Genomic DNA, 17,568 nt, shown 5'->3' on the forward strand with positions numbered 1-17,568 from the left:
TTATGTGGGTGTGTAAGTTCGTAGTGTTTCCATAAGTGTTATAAAAGACACACATAATAGAGACTTTAGTCATCCATAACATGTTCTTCAAAATTTACAAGAGTCTGCCAACGATATGATAAATTTTCTATTTAGTGGTTCTAGAAATCACGTGGTTTTGAAGCGAAGAACCTGTCGAGCCACGTTCGGAGCTCATTGGCATCTAAGGAGGAAGTTTCTTGAAGGTTGTTCGATAGAGAGAGGGAGGTTGAAAATCTGAGGGTGGAAGTTCAGGTGAATAATGCGGTGTGGAATGACTTCCCAACCCAACTCCTGTAAAGTGTTTCTTGTCAGTGTAGCACAATGCAGGCATGTGTTTTCATGAAGAAGCATCACTTCATTCAATCTTCTAGGTCGTTGTTCTTGGAGAGCGTCTGTAAAATGTCTCAGTTTTTGACAATAAATGTCAGCAGGGATGGTTACACCTCGGGGAAGCAGATCATAGTACTTCACACTCCAGGTGATCCACCAGATATGTAACATTATCCTCTGTGGATGCATTCAGGTCTTTGTATGGGGAGTTGTCACTTTGTTTGGGCTCAACCTTTCCTTTCTTTTCCTTACATTAGCGTAAAGATACCATTGCTCGTCACCTGTAATGACAGTTGATAAAAATGTTTGTTGTTGTTCACAAGCCAGTTGATGATGAAAAAGCAGAAATGCGCAGACTGCAACTGCTAATTTCTGTGATTCAGGCTTTAGAACATGAGGTGCCTGTACACCCGATTCTTGACCCTTCATCATTGTGTGCAAATTTCGCATGATGCTGGAATGATCACAGTTGATCACATTTGCCATTTCTTGGATCATCGTGGATTAATGCTTTTAAACAATCTTAATTTAACCCCAAAGGACTTCCTGAATGTGGAGAGTCACTAATGTCAAAACGATCCTCGTTAAAACGAGAAAACAGTTTTCTTTCTATGCTCTGTCCAATGACATTATCCTTATACATAGCGCAAATATTTCCGGATACCTCCATTGCTGACACCCCTGTACTGAAATCAAACAGAAGAATGCTGGAAATGTTTCCGATTTCTCCACTTGGCATTCCATTTTCTACCTTCTGCAACTCCACTCACAAAATGACAATACGTAAACTCTAATAGCAACAATGAGCTAGAAATGGAAAAGACAATCGATAAATAAACCCATAGCAATCAGAGCACCAATATAAAAAACAAAACGCTACAAAGTTGTGCACCAACCTAATACCCTTACAATAGTAATCAGAAGGTGATATTTAATGGTTATTGTTGGCTGTCCTGTTTCGTCTGACCAGAGCACATTACAGGTGTGGAGTGCCACAAGGATACATTTTGTGGTCTTTACTGTTTCTTATCTTCATGAACGATCTTCCATTTTGGCAAACAATGAGAACAAATTTACTATTTTTGCTGACATCCATACTATTCTGCTTGAAAGACGAACAGTCAGTTAAATGGAAAATAAATTAAATGCTATGCTTGTAGTCATCTTATATTTGGTTTAACTCTAGTGGATTGAAACCAAATATTGAAAAAACACAATAAGTGCAATTTTATGTATCTCAGCAAGTAATTGCTGCAATCGATTTGAACTGTAATAACCAAAAAATAGCACACTGTGAACCTTCTAAGTCCCTGAACATTTTAGCTGATGACAAGTTAAACTGGCCTGGGCATATTCTAGACATTCAGATAAGACTCAGTGTGGCAATACATAGCCTATGTGTAATTAAACCGTTTGGTTATATGAATGCTAGCAAAGCCGCTTATTTTGGCTACTGTCATTCTATCATGTCTTATGGTATAATTTTTTGAGATAATCAGTCTTTCTCCATAGAAATTTTTATTGCACAAATGAGAGCAGTTAGTCACATTCATACAAGATATTCGTGCAGAAACATGTTCTGTAGGCTCCAAATATCAACCACCACATCTCAGTGCCTATATCTTTGATGTTTTTGCTCTCTAACAACCATTCTCTTTTTACACCTAATTGTGGATACAATTATTACAATACAAGGTCTCAAATGATTTATGTATGAATCTAAAATACCCAAGTTTGTACAACAAGTTATTCACAGTTCTGTCAAAAAAGTTTTCAATACTCATCCTGCAGATATTAAAGCCCACATTATTGTTAGTAATAGGGCAAAGTGTGTACCAGTACATTGGATGTGGGTGGCATATGTTCAGGGACAAATTTGATTGATTTATGAATCCTTCCCCACTTCCTTAACCTATTGTTCTGTTAATTGATTTATGGCCTTTTGGGTGTTGATGTCAATTACATAGCAAAGAATACACTACTTATTTATAATATTCAATTCACAGCAGTTGGATCTCTCTTTCATTTGGTGGGAAAAGCTCATCTTTCTCTGCTGTTTTGGAAGACATGGGTCTTGTAAAATACCATGAACACAACTAATTAAACAGAGTGCTCTTTAGAGATTGCGCAACGTATACTGTCATGAAGCACTCATCACACATAATTGCACTGTCACAGATCGCTCTAAATGTATCTGGCGCGGTAAAACAAATCCCGATCACGTCGCTGACAGCCAGGTCAACTGCATTGCACCATGTACACCACCAGCCAGGAATCACTCCAGCTGCGGGCCCGTGCTAATCCTCCACAAACAAAGCATCAGGTAGTGGCATCCCTTCAAAATGTGATACCAGGCTCACTTCCTGCCTATCTCTTTCCCTCGCTCACTCTTGCCCTGTCTCTGTCTCAAGTGGTTGCTTCCTGTTTATGTGAACCAATCTATGCAAAATCAAGATGTCCTCCCTACTCCTCTTCCCTCTCATCCCACTTTCCTGCCTCCCTCGCCACTTATGGATACCTGGTGTAGGAGGTTGGTACATCCCTTTGTTCTCTCACTTCCACTGCTACAGAAACGTGTAGTGGATAGAACAAAGACGATTGAGAACAAGAAGGCAGCATCCATCTTAGTGGTATTGCAAGCACTCACACACCAATCCAACCCCTCTGCAGATTGCTTAAGCTACCTTGAACTTAATGGACTTCCTACCTAACTGTGCCATTATCCATCACTAGGAGACAAGAGAAAAAATTCTTAATGGGGACGATTAGGGTTTGGAAACTGGGCAGCTGAGAAATCGAATCCAACCAAATATACCAGTCCTAGTATCGACCAATAAGATGCTAGGAAAAACTGGTCACACACAAAGTGTATCGATTTAATTAATTAGTCAATCAGTCTGATGGAGTAAGGGAATATTTTGAAAAAGTCGACAGCTGGAGGTTACCAGGTATCCACTACTTTATTCAGTGTAAAGGTGGGGTTAGGGTAGCACAAGATGTACGCTGCCTATTTGTTCTCGAATATCTTTGTTCTATCTGCTACAGATTTCCATGACAGTGGAAGTGTGAGAACAAAGGGATATTCTGACCTCCAACTCCAGATATGTATAAGCGGCGAGGGGGCAGGGAAATGGGATGGAAGGGAGGAGGGTTGGGGAAGACATCTTGGTCTGCGTGTGTTTGCATACATTGGTTCACACAAACAGGAAACAACCACTTGAGACAGAGAGAGGAAAAGAGGAAGAGAGGTAGAGAGATAACCAGGAAGTGAGCCTGGTATCAAATTTCAAAGGGATGCCATTACCTGAGTCTTTGTTTGTGGAGGATTAGCACGGTCCCACAGCTGTGGCGATACTGACTGGTGGTTTGCATGATATGGTGCGAATGTCGGGGCAGTCGGGAATTTTTTTCACCAGATATGTTTAGCGCGATCTGTGACAGTGTAATTATGTGTGATGAGTGTTTCATGGCAGTATATCTTCAAAGAGCTCTGTCTTTAATTACTTGTTTTCGGGGTATCTTACAAGACCTACATCTTCCCAAAACACCAGAGAAAGATGAGCTTTCCCCACCAGAGAGAGATCCAATCCCTGTGAATTGAATTGTAGATATAAACAGTATATATTTTGCTACATAATTGACATTGATTTGAATTTCCTGTCATGAGATCCTTCCTCCACATGACAGACTGAGTCCTTTTCCCATCAATTTGGAGATGGGGAAGGGACGGGGAGTGCTGTGTGGGAAGGAGGCCTGGAGGTTAATTAATTTATCGATATAATTAGTTAGATAATTCAATTGATATTAAAAGTGTGCTTGTATTGGCGAAGGTATTTTTCAAAGGGGTGGGGGAGGAGGAGGATGAGGGGGAGACGTGTGATGATTTCCGAAAAGGTCATTATTTCCAGGAGGTAATAAGTCAACCCCCCAAAGGTGCCATAAATAAATTAACAGAACATTAGATTAAGTCGATGAGGAGATATTCATAAATCAATGTAGTTTGCCCCTGAATACATGCAACACACACAAAGAAAATGCCATCGTATGCACTTTGCCCTACTGCTAATGTCCCATCCACATTTAAATCTAAATTAAGAAAATATCTTGGGCATATGTCTATCTACTTTCTTGCAGATTAATCAATGAATGTTTCTATAAATTCGTGATGTTATTTGTATTTATCTTTTGAGACTTAGTTTACGTAACATGTTAGCCATTTAATTCGTCTTCATTGTTTAAGATAGTGATTCTATTAACATTATTTTTTCTGAACTTTCACTTGGTTACTCACTAATTTGCTCCACTTTTGTTGGAACACATTTGTTTTTATATCTTTATGGTGATGTAAATCTGACTCATTCCTTATATTACTGATTAATCACATTATGCAATCACAAAATTGGGAATACATAAATAAAACTAGAAATAAATTTCATTGTAAAACTTTAAAAATGTATGTTTCTATTATGTCATTTCGTGTCATCTCTTGGGAAGAATGCGGCATTACCTTCTGATGGCTCTGTGGGTGTTTGTGTCTCTTGGGAACTGGTGTACCGTAGTGCAGACTATCATGTTACTGTAATGATGATTGCCTGCACATTCTGGAACGTAGTGTTTATGAGGCTGTCGAAATATGTTACGGTATTTAATTAAAAAACAAGCAAACGTTTTCTATGATAAACACAGTATTTTACGAATGCGATATGTCTATGCAGTTTAATGTGGTTTCATACACTCTCTCTATCTTTAAATGTCATTTGTATATTAACAAATGATTAAGAAAACTTGCTCTTACATACAGACCTATGGCCTTCCGACGTCTATTTATTTATTTATATAATTTAATGTGATCTGATCTCACGTCCTTCTCTTATATCAGACCAAATTTTCACAAAACAGTACCTTTTTTCCATTATAGGTTCCTTAGAAATAACAATTTTAATATTTCAAATAGTAACAAAATCATTTGAGTTTCTAAAGTGGTCATGTGGGTAAATAATACTGGCTATGAACTAATAAATTTAATGCTGGCCATACTTGTACTGTTCCAGCTACTGCCACTAATAGCACTAACGGTGATAATAAAATAACAGTAATGGTTCCAATTATAGCTATAGTGATAGTGACAGATAAAAAAAAGAATTATAGGTGTAGAAGATAGACGTTCCCTAATATAGCGAGTTTTGTGGAAAGAAAATTTAAGTAGACTGCACATGATAAGAAGGGGTACTGCTAAAAGAGGAAGAATTGACATTTTTAAAGTTTTTCGAGGAAATTTATTTTTATTTCAATTTATTCATTACGAATCCATATTGTGATGAATCGCAGGGAGGTGTTATTGATACTTCAATAGATATGTCTAAGGCATTAGTTTCCCAGAAGTGTCACATCGGAGAACGATCGAAACAGTCGTAATTTGTATTCCTTGGTAGTAGGCCGCCTTCTCGGCTTTGTTACTTGTCATGACTTTTGGCTTGTAAAAAGTCGGCTGTGGCAGTACCGCAGTAGGGTATTTTCACAGGCCGGTCGACTGGCAGACGCATTGATGGCAGGATTTGTGTGCAAGTTTTTGTGGCCTGTTGGAGACACCTGATCTAATCATAGCACGATTTCGATCTATCGTTCTCTTTGCATGGTTTTCCTAAGATAAATTCAAAATCGTCTGCGAGCCTGGGTCTTTGTTTACATTATGTGAAATGTCATAGGTGTAAGAATTAATAGCTCCAGGCCCCTGCAATAGTAGAAAATATGTGAAAACGAACGGATTGTGTGACAGTTTATTTCTCAGAAGTAAAACTGTTCCATCATAACAAATAAATTTGTTGCTGTATTGCCAAGGTATGATTTGCTTCGGATAAAGCTGAATGACTGCAGTTTGTTTTGATTGTAACACAGAAATTTTTGTTTCCCAGCCTGGCGAGGAATAACTGTTTGTGGCTAATTACTAGATAATTCGTAATTGTTCCAACGTGTAGAATATTTCAGGCTTTGAAGTGCGCCGTCAGAACATTTGGTGGAATATTTCACATAGTTGTCACAATGAGCGTTACGAACGTAAGTGGCAACAAAAGACCTGTTTTCAGCCTGTCTTCATCAGAAATTGATAGCTTGGTTATTAGAGATCTATTTCCTTTTAAAAATCCTAAGCGTACATAATAATAATAATAATTTGGCTCTGTATTTTGTTATTTTTGAGTTTCGTAGCCCTGCTTACACTACAGAATCAGAAATAAAATTCTTTTTGAAAATAAAAAACGTCACCGATAGCAGTGAACGTGATGTAGAAATTAATGTATGAGCTCGTATACATAAGGAGAACTGCCAGTGAATAGTAAAGTACATAACAAAGTTGGGAAATGCCTCACATGCTGCTGCAATACGTGTAACGTGATGTATGTATCTGTGGTAGGTATTAGAAGAAAACTCATAATTGTACAAACGATTCTGATTTTGAATACGAACAACCACTTACTGTAGAGCAGAAATATAGTAGGCCCAATGACTAAGCACACTGATCAGAATGTTGCGATCATCACCCAAAAGTGTAAGATAGGTAATTGGTTACAGGTTTGAAAAGTGGGGATAAACCATTAAGAAAACTGTGTGGAAGTTCATTGTGAATGAGGGAAGAGGACTTAGAAGGCTGCTAAAATGTTTACATTGATGCTAAAGATGTGATTAAAGTAAGAAACGGTGAAATACTGAATGGATTTTAGGATGGTGGAAAACGGAGGATGACTGGCAAGGGGGAGGGGAGCTTATGGAAAGAGATGGGCAAATTAGCAAGAGGGCAGAAGTAGGCATAGACTTGAGTCTAGGTGATTAGATTAGATTAGCACTTATTTATTCACAAGCAATATAAAGGAATTTTTTTTGTGAATTATAGAGCGCAGCAATCAGTCTTTTTTTTCATGGTCAGGCAATACAATAAAAAGTTATAACTCATGGAATAACCTATGTGGCATATACATTAGATTACATACCAACATTTAAAGGAAAGTAAAAAACTTCAAATTTGCACGGGAATTACATAAAATAAAACTTAGGTAAGATTCTTTACATTACTGTTAAACTTTGCCAGTAAACATTGAAAACATAAAAAAATTCCAGGTTCACTCCTTGTGGGTCAGTTGTTTTATTCTTTAAACACGTATGTAATGTCAGATGGGTAAATTTATTTACAAGGCACAAAAAGGCACATGCTATATGTAAGTATTAGAATTGATCTGATTTAAATGTTTCTATCTTTGTATTATTTTTTTCTCTATATTTAAATATCATGACAGGTATGTTGTTCCTCATATTTACTGAATAGTTCGTAGGTGGCGCTAAATGTCAGCAAGATTGATGGTTGTGTGGTGAATCGCATCACAGTTGCTGTGTACTCCCACTTTCCTAATGGAAGGCAACTTGATAAAGGAATTCTTCTTACAACTCTAAATTCTTAAAGACCACATCTTTGTGATTTTGATACCATGTAAAGAGACTGAGCGAAGTTTTGTAAAATGCCAGGATGGTTGCTTTTGAAAGAACACAGCTGATTTCCTTCCACATTCTTTTATAATCTGAGCTTGTGCTCCATCTCTAAATGATCAAATGGACACAATCCCTTTCTTTCAATGCAAAGACATCCTCTCCTCTTTTGAGTCGAATTTCAGACCTGTCTGTCATGGTGATTTTTTTAAAAATTTTCCATAGTCCTCTTCTGTACAGTGAGCTGATCTTATCTATAAAACTATTTTAAACCAACCAAACGTTAACATCACTTCCAGATTGATAACTGTTGCAGTTTTCACTTGAGGAATTCCCCTCCCTGATGCTGTGCTACTAGTGGGTGATGCATCTGAAATAAGTAATTTCTTTTGCAATGTTCTTAGGCTTTCACATACAGGTGCTACTTTTCTCACCTGGTTAACAAGCATATTTGCCATGCCATACTCCCCCATAATCCAAAATACACACTTTGGATAAGTCTCTTAATAATCAGATAGTGTGTTTCTGATGTTTCAGCAGATATTTGCAATTGACTAGGCCTATATGTAATATTTAGATAGACTCACCCCAAATAAATTCTGCTCATCACTTGTAATGCTGTGGCCTGTGTCAGTAGAAAATGTCAGTTTGTTTCTCATTAACAGCAAAATATTTTATTAAGTGGAGTTTTGTATGTGTATTCTACAGGTCAGCTCAAATTGGTCTAGCGTCATATCGTATTTAAAAGTGTTGAAGTGTTGATAGGGATAACAAAATATCTAAAATAACTAGTACTACTTTGGTGACTGAGTACTGTTTCTGCATGACAGAGGCAGATGCACAGCCCATTGTAACCAGGCACGTGATAAGGAACAAGTGAGACAGAGTAGAGTGTTTTTTTTTTCTGTCTGCTCTGTACATAGCATTAAACTGAATACAGAACTAAACCAGTTTGATACTCCTCAATTGCATACATGCATAAAATTTTACTTCAAAAACAATTTGTTCATAGCAAGGAACAAACCAACATCTTCTGTTAGCCTTGCCTCCCTCCCCCATCACCACACATACATGACTCTCTCACCTGTCTTCTTCTCCCAGTAGTCAGTCATCTCCACTAAACCTTTATGGGTCTAGTAAACAACTTGACTCAAATCATGGCACACACTAGAACTAAATGACATATTGTCAATAAAACACGCATATAGCACCCACGGCAATGAGAGGGAGGGGGGGGGGGGGGGGAGAGAGAGAGAGAGAGAGAGAGTGCGAGTGCAGGTACCATTTACTTAATATGAGAGGTAACACTTTGAAGAATAAACCCATGGATTGTATTGTTTACTAAACAAGGAAACCATTATGTTAGCTAAATAACTAGCCTGTAAGTTCTTGAGGATTGGCTCAAAGGTGTGTGTTTCAAGGACGAGCAGGAAGATATTCAGGTGAAAGATTGTGTAAGAGACACGAGATGTACTGAGGTGGAAATTTGGGAATGGTCACATCTCTACAAAGGTTTAAATGCAGACCTATTAGTTGCAAGGCCGGGCTTCAATCTGGGAGATTGTAAAGACTTGTGTATCACAAAATAGAAGTGGCACTGAAGGTGTAGGGGTGATTTGAGCTTGCCTATCTGTAAGACTAAGTTAGTAATGGTTCTAGACCTAAAGAATCTGATTACTTTGTATTTGTGCAAGGAGTTGTTAAGTCAACAACATGTCCTTCAAAATCCTCAGTCCTACAGAAGTATGTCTTTTCCAAATGCCTTACCCTCAAATTCAGTCATGCTGGGCATTTTTAAGACCTCTCCTTCTTCGAGTCCCTACAGTGGAATCACTTTCTCACCACCAACCTTACCAATCAGACTCAATTTAAAACTAATACTAACTCCACTTGACTCAATTTACTCCTCCTTCTAACTGTGATTCATCCCCACTGTTCCCACACTTTCCAGTAATTGAACCTTACCTCATCATCATTCCTTGCATCATTGAACATGGAAATCAACCTCCAATCTGCAGAAAGAATTGCAATCCACCACATAAAAACTGATCCCAATATTGTAATCATACCTGCTGACAAAGGCTCAACCACTGTGGTTATGAACTGTAGGGATTATCTGGTGGAGGGGACACCCCCCCCACCCCCCTCTGACTTTTCAGATATGGTGACCACACTCCTGAAATCCAGCAGGATCTCTATTTCCTCCTCAGGTTTGTAGGTCCGTCCCAGAATCTCTCCCCCCGAGTCTTTCTCTCCATGCTTCACTGCTCCATGCACTCTTACTTTTACATGCTTTCTAAAGTACCTAAGCCTAACCATGCAGGACAGCTAGTTGTGGCTGGTTGCTGTGCCCCCACAGAGAGAATCTCTGCTCTTGTGGACCAACACCTTAGTTATATATTTCAGGTTCCTTGGGTAATTTGCACGATTAATCATAAAGATAAGGAAGAAGTCATTTTACTTTCACATTACACATTCATACATAAATAAGGCTACATGCTGACCATCTACAATTTTTTGTAGTACTGTTTTGAGTTAATAATTCCCATGCTTTGCATCATAAAATTATAAATTCTTCTATAGAATGGAAGTTTCAAAGGAGACTTTTTCAGTTTGTTTTCAGATTTAACTTTTCTGTCTGATAGACATTTCACATCATTGGTAAATGACCAAAAATTATGATGGCAGCATTGTGCATTTCATTTTGCAAACAAACTTTAATGTGGAGTTATGACTGTCTTTTTGTCTTTCTGGTATTTTAATTATGTACATGGTTGTACCTGCTAAACTGCAGTGAGTTTGTATCAAACTTTATGAAGGAGTAAATATACTGTGAAGCAGTAGTCAAAAGGTATAATTCATTAAACAGATGTGCCCTTGGGCTCAGGATTGGTTTGCTGAATATGGGCTTGGTGACATCGGCATTCCTGATCTGGGGGCTAGTAACAACCACCAGTCCACTGTCACTGTGAGTGCTGGGCATGTTTCAGCAGCCACTGTGCAGTGTTGTGGTGGAATATTGTGTATCATAGGGAATACGTATCTTGTCATTGGGAATGGGGGGTCTTGTCTTGACAGACCAGATTGTAAGTATGGTAAAAACCTCCCCAAAGTTGAGGTGTGCTGCGTGATGATGAAGTGTGTGGCTGTTCAGTTAGAACAGTCATTAGTGGGCAACGTCTGGGGTACCTGCCACACCTCGGTTGTATAAGGCTTACTTAGGCATGCAGGAGTCTGTCTAGTGCACTTTTATTTCCCTAGCTGTTCACGGGACTAAGATGGATCCTTCGAAATTTTCTCTTCCTCCTCATTGCGGAAAGTGTGGCCACTGGAAGGTACCAACACCAAATCTAACATGTGGGCTTCTGTAGGCAGTTCTCCCAACTCAGAACTTTTCAGAATTCTAGTATATATAGTAACAGAAGACGTGCTGGTAGTCAGAATGTGTTGTTATTATCTAAAAGAAAAGAGCAAAATTTTGAATGAGTGTCACCTTTTTGCATTCAAAAGGGTTTGATGTGGATTGTGGGTATGTTAAAATCTGTTAAGCGGTTGCAAAATGGGAGGCTGTTGGCTGAAATCTCAAGCTTCTAACAAATGACAAACTTGCAGAAGGCCATAATCTTTGGGGAATATGCAATTGAGACTGAGCTCCATACCTACTTGAACCACAGTAACGGTAGTGTGACATGCAGGGATCTGGAGGACATCCCCCAGGAAGACTTGAAAGTTGAGGGGGTCCCAGAAGGCACATGCAGATTACTGTTAAACGAGTCGAAGGTGATCTGGTCAAATCCAGCTCATTCATCCTCACATTTAACTGTGTGAAACTCCTGGAGCATATTATGGTGGGTTTTCTTCATTTAACAGCATGGCCCTGTATCCCGACCCAAAGTGCTGTTTTAAATGCTAGCCCTTTGGACGCACCACTCTTGGATGTGAGGGAGAAACCACTTGTAGCAAATGTGCTTAAGGTGCCCGTGAAGGATTCCCAAAGTGTGCGATCTGCTCTGGAGTTCACCCTGTCTGGAGTAGGGACTGCTGTGTCTCGCTTGAAGAACTGAAGACATAAGAGATCTAAACAACAAAACGGATCCCCTTTGGTGAGGCCATGCAGGTCTCCACGTTTGCTAGCTTCTTTGCTTTGGTTGCTAAACAGCCAGGTTCAGAAAAGTGATGCTGCTACACGAATGGATGTTGCTAGTCTCAATACCAATACCTGTGTTTGTCAGTGCACTTGTGCTGCTGCAGTTACTTCTAAGCCTGTACCTCCTCCCACAACATCAGACAAAGCTGTGGTACCTGTTGCAGAACTCCCTGCTCCTCCAAAGGCTCATCTGGGCCACACTGGGGCACTGGGACTCCCAGCTATGGCCAACCTGCCAGGTGACCTTTGCTGCGGCTGGGTGGCACCTGTGGGGAGGGCCCCTGTCGGAGTGGATGGCATCAGCTGATGACAGGCGATGAAGTGTAGTACATCATCTCTTGCTGGTGTTCAAACACCAGTAGTCTCTTAAGTGTTCAAGGGCCCAATTCAACGCACAGAAGTACAACCCTAAACTTGTTCCCCTCCCTGACCACACTGTGGGTGGAAAATCAGGCTAAGGATGGCAGCTGCTCTTATTTGCCCTGATACCTTGTATGTTCGAGAGCTGATGGGGAATCTTTCATGATGATGAACCCTCAGGTTTTGTTGATTGTCTAGAGAACAAGTTTGGGGAGGTGCAGGGCTTGTCCAAAATGAGATCTGGGCCAGTCTTGATCAAAACAGCATCCTCTGCCCAGTCACAGGCGTGACAAGCTGGGGGATGTTTCTGTAACCATTATGCCCCGTTAGAGCTTAAATATGGTCCAGGATATCATATTTCACAGTGACCTTTTGCATTCTCACGATGAACTGCTCACCAGTTTAGAGGGGTGTGGTGTACATTTATTTGGCGTGCCCACCGGGGTCCGAGGGATAATCAGGTTACCACTGGTGCCTTCATCTTGGCCTTTGCGGGCGATACATTATCTTAGGTGCTCAAGGTGCTTGTCTACCGCTGTGATGTAAAGCCCTACATCTCTCCCCCAATGTGGTGCTTAAGTGCTGGAAGTTCGGCCATATGTCTTCATGCTGTACTTTCAGTGTCACATGTCGAGACTGCAGATGCTCATCATATCCCAATACTCCATGTTCCCTGCAGCCCATCTGTGTCAGTTGCGGAGAGCACCATTCGCCTTGCTCACCTGACTGTAGGATTCTCCAGAAAGAAAGGGAAGTCATAGACCTACACTGAGGCTAAGAGGAACGCCTACATCCTATAAGTATGACATTGTCTTACGCTGCTGCTACAACAGTTCTAGCTCCATCAGCTCCCCCAACCCCAGTCACCCCTCAGAGCCGGAAGACTACACCTGCCCTCTTGATGGTGGGTGGCATTTCCATCCCTGTTGCTCCTGGCCCACCTACTTTGGGAGCAACACCCCTCCAACCATCAGGGATATCAGTCCTGACTTCTGTGCTGGAGAAGTGTAGGTCTTCTTCGGCTCTTGTTGATAGGAGGTGGTCCCTTAGGTCACGCCCTTCCCAGGTTTCCCCTAGTGGGAAAGATGATACCTGCCAGTGGCTGAAGAGTCCAACAGCAGCTGGTTGTAGGGCTTCATGCTTATCCTCAATCCCAGAGACTGAACCAGTGAAGTCCTCCCAGCCAGGGAAACCCGAGGAGCAGCAAGAGAAATCTAGAAAGAAGATTCCCAAGACCAAGGAAATTGTGGCAACATCCACACCACTGCTACCTACAAGCTCTGTAGCTGCAGATGAGGTGGAGATTCTGATGTCTGCTGAGGACCTAGACCCCCCGGACCCTCAGACACAATGGAAATAGATTGCTCAGGCAATAAGTCAGTGACAGTAGATGACCCTGAGGCGTAAACTGCCTCATTGAATGTTCCATGCCTTCAAAGTCTCATGATGACTTATCCTTCCCTGGAAATGTGGTTTTTCCACCGCGTGGTTCAGCTACGGCAGCTGTTAAGCTTTACACCTGCTTTCTGCATTGTGCTCCAGGAAACCTGGTTCCCAGCAATGCGGATCCCTGCCCTCCGCGGCTATAAGGGACATTTTGGAACCGTAGCGACTATAATCGAGGGTAAGGTGGAGTTGGCATTTATGTCCTAAACTCAGTCTGTAGTGAAACTGTGCCCCTCCAAACCCCTCTTGAAGCTGTGGCTGTCAGAATAAGGACGACACAGGAAATAACTGTCTGCAATATATATCTTCCTCCAGATGGTGCAGTATCCCTGAATTTATTTGTTGCACTGATTGATTAAGTCCCTAAACATTTACTCCTTTTGGGAGATTTTAACACCCACAACCCCTTGTGGGGTGGCACTGTGCTTACTGGCTGAGGCAGAGATTTCGAAACTTTATTGTCTCAGTTCGACCTCTGCCTCTTAAATACTGGGGCTGCCACACACTTCAGTGTGCCTCATGCTAGTTACTCAGCCATTGATTTATCAATTTATAGTTAAGAACTCCTCCCATCTATCCACTGGAGAGGACATGACGACCTGTGTGGTAGTGACCACTTCCCCCATCTTCCTGTCACTGCCCCAGCATCAGGCCCATGGACGTTTGCCCAGATGGGCTTTAAACAAGGTGGACTGGGAAACTTTCACCTTTGCTGTCACCATTGAATCTCCCCTACATGGGAACATTGATGTGATGGTTGAGCAGGTGACTACAACAATTCTTTCTGTGGCAGAAAACGTGATCCCTCACTCTTTAGGGTGCCCCCGGTGAAAGGCAGTATCTTGGTGGTCGCTGGAAGTCACGAAGCAATTAAGGAGCGTTGGTGAGCTCTACAGCAGCATTAGTGGCACCCTTCCCTGGAGCACCTCATAGCCTTTAAATGGCTCCATGCCTGCGTTCACCAACTTATCAGACAATGGAAGCAGGAGTGTTGGGAGAGATACGTCTCAACCATTGGGTGCCATACGTCACCTTCCCCAGTCTGGGCAAGGACCAAATGTGTTTATGGGTACCAGACCCCAACAGGTGCTCCTGGTGTTAACATAAATGGCATGTTATCTACCGAAGCAATCACGATTGCTGAGCATTATGCTTGAGCCTCTGTGTTGGAGAGCCTTTCGCACTCTCAAACGGCGGGTGGAAGGGGGGAAAGTCCTCTCTTTCACAACACACCACAGTGAATCGTATAATGCCCCATTTACAGAGTGGGACCTCCTCAGTGCCCTTGCACATTGCCCCAACCCTGGTCCTGGGCCAGACTGGATTCACAGTCAGATGTTTATACATCTCTCATCTGACTACAAGTGACACATCCTCATCATCTTAAACTAGATCTGGTGTGATGGCATCTTTCCATGACAATGGTGGGAGAGCATCATCATTCTGGTACTCAAAACTGGTAAAAACCCTCTTGATGTGGATAGCTATCGGCCCATCAGCCTCACCAACGTTCTTCGTAAGCTGCTGGAACGTATGGTGTGTCGGTGGTTAGGTTGGGTCCTGGAGTCACGTGGCTTGCTGGCTCCATGTCAGGATGGCTTCCACAGAGGTCGCTCTACCACTGATAATCTTGTGACCGAGCGAGGTGGCGCAGTGGTTAGCACACTGGACTCGCAATCGGGAGGACGACGGTTCAATCCCGTCTCCAGCCATCCTGATTTAGGTTTTCCGTGATTTCCCTAAATCGTTTCAGGCAAATGCCGGGGTGGTTCCTTTCAAAGGGCACGGCTGATTTCCTTTCCAATCCTTCCCTAACCCGAGCTTGCGCTCCGTCTCTAATGACCTCGTTGTTGACGGGACGTTAAACACTAACTACCACCACCACACAAGATAATCTTGTGTCCCTTGAGTCTGCATCTGAACAGCCTTTTCCAGAGGCCAACATCAGGTTTTCGTCTTTTTTGTTTACGAAAAGTGTTTGACATGACCTGGCAATGTCATATCCTTGCCACATTACGCAAGTGAGGTCTCCGAGGCTCGCTTCCGATTTTTATCCAAAATTTCCTGTTGGTTCTACTTTCCATGCCCAAGTTGGTGCCTCTCATAGTTCTCCCCATATCCAGGAGAATGGGGTCCCGCAGGGCTCTGTTGAGTGTATCTCTATTTTTAGTGGCCATTAACGGTCTAGCGGCAGCTGTAGGGCTGTCCGTCTCACCTTCTCTGTATGCATGTGACTTCTATATTTAGTACTGCTCAACCAGTACTGGTGTTGCTGAGTGGCACCTACAGGGAGCCATCCACAAGGTAAAGTCATGGGCTCTAGCCCACGGTTTCCAGTTTTCGGTCACACAGTTGTGTTTTATGCACGTCTGCTGGTGTCCTACCGTTCATTGGGAACCAGAACTTTACCTTAATCATGATCCACTCACTGTAGTGGAGACATGTCAATTCTTAGGACTGTCTTTTTTTTATGTCGAATTGACTTGGCTTCCTCATCTTCATCTTCATCAGCTTAATCGGAAGTGCTGGCAGCATCTTGATGCCCTCTCCTGCCTGAGCAACACCAACTGGGGTGCAGATTGCTCTTTGCTGCTGTGGCGCTACAGAGCCCTTGTTCAATCCTGCCTTGACTATGGGAGTCTGGTTTATGGTTCGATGGTACCCTCAGCATGGCATTTACTCGACCCAGTGCGCCAGTGTGGCATTCACCTATCAACAGGAGCTTTCAGGATGAGTCTGGTGGAAGCCGGAGTACCTCCATTGCAGGTTAGATGTGCACAACCGCTGGCCAGTTATGTTGCATATGTTCGTAGTTCTCCTGCACATCCAACTTACTGTGTCGTTTTTGCACCCACGGCAGTTCATCTCCCACATCGGCCACCCAGGTCAAAGTTTCGAATTGCAGTTCATGTGCAATCCCTCCTTTCCGGACTGGAGTCCTTGCCCTTACCACCTATACTTGAGGTCCATTCACCTACGCCTCCATGGTGTACACCTAGGCTGTGGCTTCGCCTGAACCTTTCACATGGCTGTAAGGACTCAGTTAACCACGCAGCTCTCTGCTGCCACTTCCTCTCGATTCTTGACATGTACCAAGGTCATGAAGTGGTTTACACCGACGACTCAATAGCTGATGATCACATCGCATTCATGTATGTGTATAGAGGATGTATTGAACAGCATTCCTTGCCCAATGGCTTCAGTGTTTTCACTGCCGTGCTGGTGGCTATATCTCGTGCTCTTGAGCATATCCATCCTCACACCCTTGGGAGTCGTTTCTTCTGTTTCTGACTCCTTGAGCAGCCTACAAGCTTTTGACCAGTGCTATCCTCATCATCCTTTGGTAGCGGCCATCCAGGAGTCTGTCTATGGCCTAGAACGGTCCAGTCGTTCAGTGGTGTTTGTCTGGACCCCAAGTCGTGTCGGAATCCGGGGCAACAAACTTGCCAACAGGCTACTCAGAAACTGCTTATGGAGATGGGCTTCTCTGCAACTGACCTGTGTTCAGTACTATGCCACAAGATTTTGTGGCTTTGGGAGATGAAATGGCATAACCTCAGTACGCACAACAAACTGCGTGCCATTAAGGAGACTACGAACGTGTTGAGGACATCCACGCGGGCCTCTTGAAGGGACTTTGTGGTTCTCTGTTGGCTCCGCATTGGCCCCGCTTGCATGACACATGGCTACTTCCTGTGCTGTGATGACCCGCCTCATTGTCGGTGCAGTGCCTGGCTGACAGTGGCCCATATCTTTGTGAGCTGTCCTTTTTGGGTACCCTGCGGTGAACT

General features: G+C 42.4%; 1 protein-coding gene across 5 annotated transcripts in view; it reads left to right on the forward strand.

The window, feature by feature from the left end:
* Positions 1–5,972: 5,972 nt before the first annotated feature.
* LOC126266879 (uncharacterized) overlaps positions 5,973–17,568 on the forward strand; it is a 268,806-nt gene continuing 257,210 nt past the window's right edge. For 4 of the 5 annotated variants that reach the window (XR_007548941.1, XM_049971537.1, XM_049971536.1 and 1 more), the window contains exon 1: positions 5,984–6,189. The gene's annotated coding sequence lies outside the window, so the exon portion shown is untranslated. Of the gene's footprint in view, positions 6,190–17,568 lie in introns of all 5 variants that reach the window. The other variant, XM_049971539.1, reaches the window with a different exon arrangement.

This window comes from Schistocerca gregaria, chromosome 4 (assembly GCF_023897955.1).
Source record: "Schistocerca gregaria isolate iqSchGreg1 chromosome 4, iqSchGreg1.2, whole genome shotgun sequence".
Taxonomy (NCBI): Eukaryota; Metazoa; Arthropoda; class Insecta; order Orthoptera; family Acrididae; genus Schistocerca; species Schistocerca gregaria.